Source organism: Cydia splendana, chromosome 8, assembly GCF_910591565.1.
Source record: "Cydia splendana chromosome 8, ilCydSple1.2, whole genome shotgun sequence".
NCBI classification, from domain to species: Eukaryota; Metazoa; Arthropoda; class Insecta; order Lepidoptera; family Tortricidae; genus Cydia; species Cydia splendana.
The window spans coordinates 13,219,512-13,227,928 of NC_085967.1; the positions used below are offsets into that span (position 1 = coordinate 13,219,512).

Consider the following 8,417-nt stretch of genomic DNA (forward strand, 5'->3'; position numbering starts at 1 on the left):
CATGCAATCAAATTAAATAATTTAAATAACAATTATTAAAACCACAATAAAATAAATTACAAATCGGTCAATCAAGCTGGATAAATTATTCTGAGACCTTTAAAATTACAATTCATCAACATCATACTCGTATTCGTCATTAAGTAAATACACAGTGTTTTCTCTGCAGGATCCCGTTGAGTAACGTTCGTTTCGTATCCACTGTGCTTTTGTTGGATAGGTACTGATAGCTTCAAAGATATATTACTGAAATAAAATTGAGTTAATTTATTTAATACGTTTGACGTTTGATGTTAAGAAAATAGTATTGATCGGGGTTTTTATATATTTCTTTTATATGTCACAAAGTACCTAAATATTTACTCTACAGAGATTATACTGTTGATTTGAGTTTTATTTTTCTGATACTACGTGTCCTCGATTACCTGTCTTTTCATTGATACTTATACTTATATCAATTGTTTATTTAAAGCAAATAATAATAAAAAACATAAGTTAACAACTTAATCAAGTCTAAGTATTAAGCTACATGCACTTTGTCAAAATTTCCGAAATTCAAAAACTTTAACTTAACAAAAATTCCAAAAAATTAGCATCGTCAAAGCGAATTAGCACAAAGTGATTATGAGAGCTGGAAACGATCACTCGTCACATGCCCCGGCTCCCACGCTCTGTTGCCTCTCATAACAGTCTGCCTCGATGCCTACTCGAACCAAATTCCCGCAATGCCTCTACAACGGCAAGAAACCATTGTTGACATTTAAACTGTTTAAACGCGTCTTTACTCAGCTTTACGATTCAATTTATTATACGAATACCGTGTATTAACTTACTGCTATAACCATATTTCACAATGAAAGCCATTGAACCTCTTTATTTAACTTTAAATAGTTAGCTATAGATATTTAATTTAATTTTCATTGCGTGACGAATGTCTGCTTATTTATAATATACGTACTGCAGCGGGCCTTCGATAAAAATTTTACTATGCAAAAAACACACTTCTAAAAACTATTGTTTTATTGTAGGGTTCCATCAAGTATTTCTCTTTCCAAAAGGGTTCCGTCAAAAAAAAAGATTGAGAACCGCTGCTATAGACAATATTAGTGCGACCATCAAATCCGTACTTCCTTTCTGAGTTTGAAAATTTAATTTTAACTACCCGATTCGAACAATGATTTTAAGAAGTCGTTGTAAAAGTGTAATTTTGTGGTTGAAGAAATATCACTTTTGACACTGACTGATCGGTTACGTACCGCTGTGATTTCTTATAAGCATTGTTCGAATACGGCAGTATGTCGTTGGGTAGCAAAAAATACTGACAACCGCATTAATTTGCCAGCGCCATCTTTGTAACTAACATTGTTAGTTATTTTATAACTTTTTATCGAGTTACTCATTATATTCAGTAGAATTAAAATTATAATAACTGTTTGAGACTATAGTTTATGTAGGTATTTATTTTATTTGATATTATTTCTGATTCTTATTTCTAACGCTCCTAGTTTTAATATGACGAAGTTGATGACGAACATTAAGAGTTCTAGATTTTTATTTGACATTCCATTACCTATTTTCTATATACTCGTAGTATTTAATTCGACGGTAATTACTTGACCATAGAATAACGTAGAATAATTTAGTCTGTACCTAATTAATTATTTATGAAATATTTACCTACCTAATAAAGTAAACTAAGCTAAATCTACAAATTAGAAATCCAATATTCGTTCCCTTTTTTAAAGGAATTAATTGCTGAGAAGTTAACTGATTTGACAGAACTTTTAAAGCTAATAAGCCCCGCAATAGGATTAACTTAGTAACAGAAGAAACAGTATTCCAAGATTTATATGCTTCCCAACATTTAGCAAACTCAGTCCTTGGACAAAGTACATGGATTGATGCGGAAAATGATTCTTGGAAATATCCATTTCATTTGCCTTCGTTTCACTTTTAAAGACACTGTCCCGACTGTCCCGAGGCAATAAAATTTGCAATTAGGCCCACGCCTTCTAAAAGACGGGGTCCGGCATTTTGTTTACCTATCTGCGCTACCATTTTAGACAAAACAAGTACACAAGACTGTTACTTAAATAAAGCTTCAATTTAATTGCCATGTCTCTTAAATTGAACTGAATATTATCAAAATAGGTATATAACTATTAAAAAAAATTAAAAACATATGCCAACAAAATCCGTTTTATGCAAAAAATGCCTTAAGTAAATACTATTTTTAGAATAAAACAAATTAGCGACTAAGCAGCTGAATACAGTGTGACCTCAATGTAACTCATAAGTTAATAACCCAATAAGTTACGGAGTCATATATTGAACGTAGATATCTAGCCCGCAATCACACGCAGGTAAACAGTAGAACCTTAAATTAGGCCAAGTAATACATCATTTTGGAAAAGAGCTGATACTCTTTAAACTGCTGGATCGATTTCTATGAAAAAATTGCTAAGAACCACCGCTGCTGAAAAACAACAAGAAAACTCGCTTTCACGTAAAAAAAAACCTCATCGAAATCGGCCCATCCGTTGGTGAGCTACGATGCGACAGACAGACAGATAGACATCTCAGACCCCTCTTTTTACATCAGGGGTTAAAGAGAAGGACTGAATAAGTAAGATACGTAGGTACCTATCAAGTGCAAATAAATGTTTTAACTAAAAAACATACCTTATACCTGCAGCTGCACGTAAACGGAGTCAAAGAAAATAAAGAGTGCGCTATTCATACTTTTAAGTATACAAATACCAAGACCATTCCAAAAAAAAATTAACCTGAAAATTTGCGAAAGTGGCGCCATCTAGCGAGGTATGTAATCTAGTCGAACCACCTTAAGTCAAAATAATCAATAAAATAATTGTATTCTTTGCAATTTTATCTAGCACTCTCACGATTTTTGGCGTCATTTGCTTTTGAATGTAGATTGCACAAATATAACTTATTTTATTAGCACCTTTAACCAACCTTTTTTCCGTCTAAAGAAAAAAAAACATCAAAATGTAACGTTGGTAAAAACAACAGATAGTCTTATCGCTAAAGAGCGATCTCCAGACAAAGCTCGTCGAGTTTCCGTTCTGATATTGTCACCCAGCACCTCTAGCACAACTGGCCGCGACAGGCGCGAGAAGAGACAGATCGGCGCGACTTGGCGGCTTGTCGCGTGTTGGCAGCACAACTCACGCGCGAGAGCCGCGACAATCTCGCGATCAGGTGTCACTGTCAGAAAATGACAACGATCGCGACTTTGAACTAAAATCCGTAGCACAACTGCCTATTTTGAGACAAAATATTCTCTCGGCTTTATGTCAATCCGCGAGTTGAAGTCTACGCGACTTTATAACGCGACTCGCTCTCGCGGGTGGTTTGCTTGTACTTTTTTAACTGAAGTCATGATAATTATAACTTAAAAACATGTTTCATATATTATGTAATAATATAATTTGTATAATTACTTATTGTCCTAAGGGATAAGGAAGTATGGAACAATCACTAAATGCGCTTTACGCACTCTTATATCGATTATGCACGGTGATACCTACAAGTACCACAACACACCCATCATGTTTACAACTTTAATTTCCAACAGCTAGCTTGTAGGTACTCAATTAAGTAAATAGGTACATATGTAGGATTTTTTAAATTTCAATTCAGGTTCGTAAGTTTGTAAAAGTAATCCTAAGACTTCCTTACACAAAACTTTCATCAACCTAACAACGGAGCCCGCTTGCTTGTACATAAACGAAGCCGATGAGGTGGGTAGGTACCTACAAATGTTCAAAACAAACTATCCAACTTATTAAGTAAGCCATAGTCTTAGTAGTAGTATTTAGGATCACGGTTAGATGTCTAATTTCAACAATCTCTTACTATTTAGGTACCGTTTGGAACCTTCCTCGACTTCAACAAAACATACCTACATGTGGCCTGTGCCCGCTGCATCGTGCTGTAACAGAATGATGTAATACGTGGCTGTAACAGGATCATGTCCGGCTCAAAATCATGCTTTGTATGAAATATTATCAGTCATCACCCACTAAACCATTCCGTCCCCTGCCAACACCATACCGTGACGTGACTGGATCGACCCGACCAACAATATTTTGAAGGAGTCGTTACGCTCATGTCATAGTCTGCGTAGCATAGGTACGGTTATCATATGGTCTACCATATTGAAACTCCTCTAGATCATACCCGCGTTCTAGATGTTTCACTTCATGTTTGACAGGGCCTGATACGATCATGCTTTGATACGTTGCTGTCAGCATTAGGTATGAAGTGGGCCTTGGGGAGCTAATCATGGCTTCTACGAGTTGTAGGTACCTACCTACTTTATTTTTGTTTAATTTCAGGTAAAAAATACAGGAGTGAAAAAAAAACAATATTTAAATTAATAGTATATTGCTTTGCCTTATATATTCTTGCAATATTCGACTTCTTATTATTAAACCTAATATATTATTAACATCTAGAACCACAATAGAGAAATTGTAAGAATCTTCTTTATTACCCTTGAAAAGTATTTTCTCTCTTCCTTTTTATTCGACATGCGGCGTAGGACAATTAAATATCACCCTGGAAAGAAAATTGGTTTGTAAACAAAAAAATAAAATATGGTCGTGACTTCATCGAGGACTATGAAATAAGCTTTTCATATCAATTTATCAAATCATAAACAGTTACACAGTACACACACATGCCATCCATTATTGGCACAATATTTGCTTATGAAAGCAGAAAAATATAAATGATCGTATTAGATTCATAATTGTTACATATTTGCTGTAACTTATTTTTTAAATGTGTTTTTCAATTAAAAGACACATCAAGATTGTTTACCTTATGTCTAATGCTAAAAAAATGAACTATAGATAGGTACGCCATAACCATTATGGTTATTATATAGTTCACTTCCTCGGTGGTGTTCTTAAAGCTAAAGCGCTTCTCACATTTTAGTGACTTTAGAAACGGACAGCTCCGCGTTTGAAACCTACAAGCTTGCCTAGTGTGTTTCTTTTCCTGACTCTCCACTTCGGGTCCCGTTGGCACATTCCTGTTAACAATATTTTCCTTTGGGTGCTGGGATATCAATCGTGTCTAGGATAATGCTGGACTTATTCTGAAAAAAAAAACACAATTTACAACAGGAATATGAGAACCAAACCAATAATAGCAATTCCATTAATTATAGTTATTTACAAAAATATTTTATTTAAAAGGTTTATTAAACAGAAATTAATAAACTATATATTATATATTTTAAGGAATATTATCAAAATTTAGTATATAAGGCTCTATTACTTACATTTTTTTCATATTTTTTCTCGTAATTAAATGTTGACAAAATTTGAAAGTTCCTTGACTTTGACAGGAAAAACTTAACCATCGACAATAAACTAGATTTTTTACCACCAAAGAACGAATGAAATAGCGCAACCCTGTTTCCGATTCAGTGTTGTCACATGTAAATAGCATTTATGTTTAGACTTTGATTCCATCGGGGAACACTGATGAGTCGCGCCGCGACTTTGAGTTCTCTACGCGGCTGTTGCAGTCGCGGGTACAAGTTGTGCTACGGAAATCGACAGATTTGACAGCCGCGGGAATGTCGACTCGAGTCGCGGTCTAAGTCGCGGATGCAAGATGTGCTAGAGGTGCAGATCGTGTTCATCCCCGCGTTCAGAGGGCCTACCGCGAACCACGTTCGACGTGTTGCCTCTCTGTTGCACTTGTAAATTCGTACATAAGTGTGAGAATTGAAATAGAATTCAAACACGAAGCACGTATCCTCCACTGGTGTGGTGGTGGTGCAGTGATTAAGATTTCCGAAATAACTTACCGAAATTTATGGACATAAATCTGGATATCCCACTAGTGAGAGTGATTATCTTTTGGAAATTAAGTGCCATAATATTCCACAAAAGGGGTAAGTTATAGTATAAGTCCTATGTGAAAATCAAATATCAGGTATAACATTGATTTTAGCAGAGTTAAGCAGTTAGAATAAATTAAATTGTATGCATTTTAGCGTAACGTAATGCCCTTTTCGATGGACGCAAAACAGAGTGCGCAGAGACTGAGCTAGTCAGAAAGGCAGCGGGTAGGCAGAGAAACCCTGTCAAACACCGGACAAAATCTCTCCTGGCGCCCTTGTAGTTTTAAGTCTAGGTTTAGTTAGTTAATAAACACTTTATCTGTATTCATTCTACATTATTTAAACTCCCTCGACAACACATAACAAATGCGCTACACTTGGCAGCATTTGCCAAAACATTTTCTTCTTTACAATGTAGGTGAGTAGGTACCTACTCTAAAATTTTAATGCACACACCATTTTTTATAATTAATTATATTAAATTACTGTATTAATATTAATTTGACACAATATGAGCTATATGATAACAGTACCTATAATCCGCATAACTGTATGAAGATAGGTATACTAACCCACTAAATAACTCGCAAATTAGAGTATAGTTTTAGAAACATTTTGTTTTTATTGCTAAACTAATGCATTAAAAACTATTCGTGCGTGTATTTAATAGTAGGTAAGTAATTATGTGAGCATGAGTCGTTTCAGAATACGTTAAGTACTAAATGAATGAAATAAGATTTTCTTGTTAATATATATTTCTTCTAATGAAAGCAATGTCATTAGTTCGCCTTTGAAGCTTATTCTTTTATATATTATAATACCTACAGATATTTTTTTCAAAGAAAATAGTTAATTGAGAACATGATGAGTCTGACAATTAATAAAACAACTTGTGTTGCATTTATATGTCCCTATTTTTAATATATGTTGTTGTATATATATCAATATATATTGTATATATATTGTTTGTATATATATTGTATATATATTGTCACCCGTTGACCACGAACGCTGTAAAGGGTTCGAAACGTCGGGATGTAGTATGTATTCAATATAAGCGATATAATCCGTTTCAATCGTTTTATTTCATGAGTAAACTATCGCGGTAACCGAAGACAATATAATATATCAATAAGTTATTTAAAAAACATATTAATTTTTTGTTTTTTATTGTGGAATACGTTCCACATTACAATTTATAAATTGTATACAGTCAATCACAATGAAATTTACTGTGACTGTGATCAATTCTGGCTAACGGTACTGGAACCCCCATCTTTGTACGTTGCACTAAGTATATCAATCTTACTAATGTGTTTTTCGGCAGTGATAAATTTACCAGAGCTTCCAAAATAAAAGATTGTGGGGATAATATTTATATAATTTAGCCTATATACGTCCCACTGCTGGGAGCAGGCCTCCTCTCAAGCACGAGAGGGTTTGGGCTATAGTCCCCACGCGAGACCAATGCGGATTGGGGACTTCACATACACCTTTGAATTTCTTCGCAGATGTATGCAGGTTTCCTCACGATGTTTTCCTTCACCGAAAAGCTAGTGGTAAATATCAAATGATATTTCGTACATAAGTTCCGAAAAACTTTGGTACGTGATTGGATTGTGGGGATACCCGCATAAATCTGTGTAGTTTCCAATTCGCATTAGGAACTTCACGCCGAAACGAAGACACGCCGTTCTTCTGTTCTTAACACGTTCCCTCTCCGGGTGCCCCCAATGTGGGGTCATGAAGCTTTCTTCAGGAGTCCGTTCTTCCACTATGGGCTCACAACATCTAATAAAAAACACACTTGGACGATTGATTTTGTCATATTATTTTGTATGGGGACAGTATACGTGTTAACTAAGTTATAAAGAAGTAAAATTGTGCCTATAAATTAATGAATTATACTGTCCCCATTAGCGTAGTAGCGTAGCGTAGGTGACTTGCAAGGTCGATACGCCAGTGTCAGCCTCGGCCGCATATGTGACAAAATCTAACGCACAATAAATTAGTTTAGCTAGTGTTCTTTCATTCATTAGTCAACACGTATACTATCCCCATTAGATTAGAGCCCAAAAATACCCATTGATATTTAGCTAGTTGAACTACGCAAGTTTCACACTAGCTAAACGAATTTATTGTGCGTTAGATTTTGTCACATATGCGGCCGAGGCTGACGCTGGCGTATCGACCTTGCAAGTCACCTACGCTACATAGCCTACCGTAAAAGTATACAACTTTGCCCTTTACTGAACTGTCACGCGGTGGGGAAAGTTATGTTAAAAGGCAAAGTTTTATACTTTTACGGCACATAACTAAGTAAGAATCGCACTTTACGGACGCTGTATCATCATACTTACTAGGTACATACTGTTAAAATGGCATGATAAGTTTTTGTTTTAGGCACCCAGACATTTTAAAGGTAGGTATTGTTAAGAAATTGTCAAGCTCGTGCTTTGCCAAAAATAATTTTCATTCTCCAGGCAATAAAGTTTGAACGTTCTCCCACTCTACCAGACTAGCGTAGACTAAA

The 8,417-nt window shown here is 35.2% G+C and overlaps 1 long non-coding RNA gene across 2 annotated transcripts; it reads right to left on the minus strand.

Annotated features, from left to right (window-relative positions):
- Positions 1-4,391: 4,391 nt before the first annotated feature.
- On the minus strand, positions 4,392-5,663 carry LOC134793250 (uncharacterized). 2 transcript variants are annotated; one of them, XR_010144526.1, is made up of 3 exons: positions 5,315-5,663; positions 5,004-5,128; positions 4,392-4,584 (listed from the first exon to the last, which is right to left on the minus strand). It is a non-coding gene; the product is annotated as an uncharacterized LOC134793250 (long non-coding RNA). The 2 variants fall into 2 exon arrangements; XR_010144525.1 differs by lacking the exon at positions 5,315-5,663 and having other exon boundaries at positions 5,004-5,304.
- Between the last annotated feature and the right edge of the window lie 2,754 nt (positions 5,664-8,417).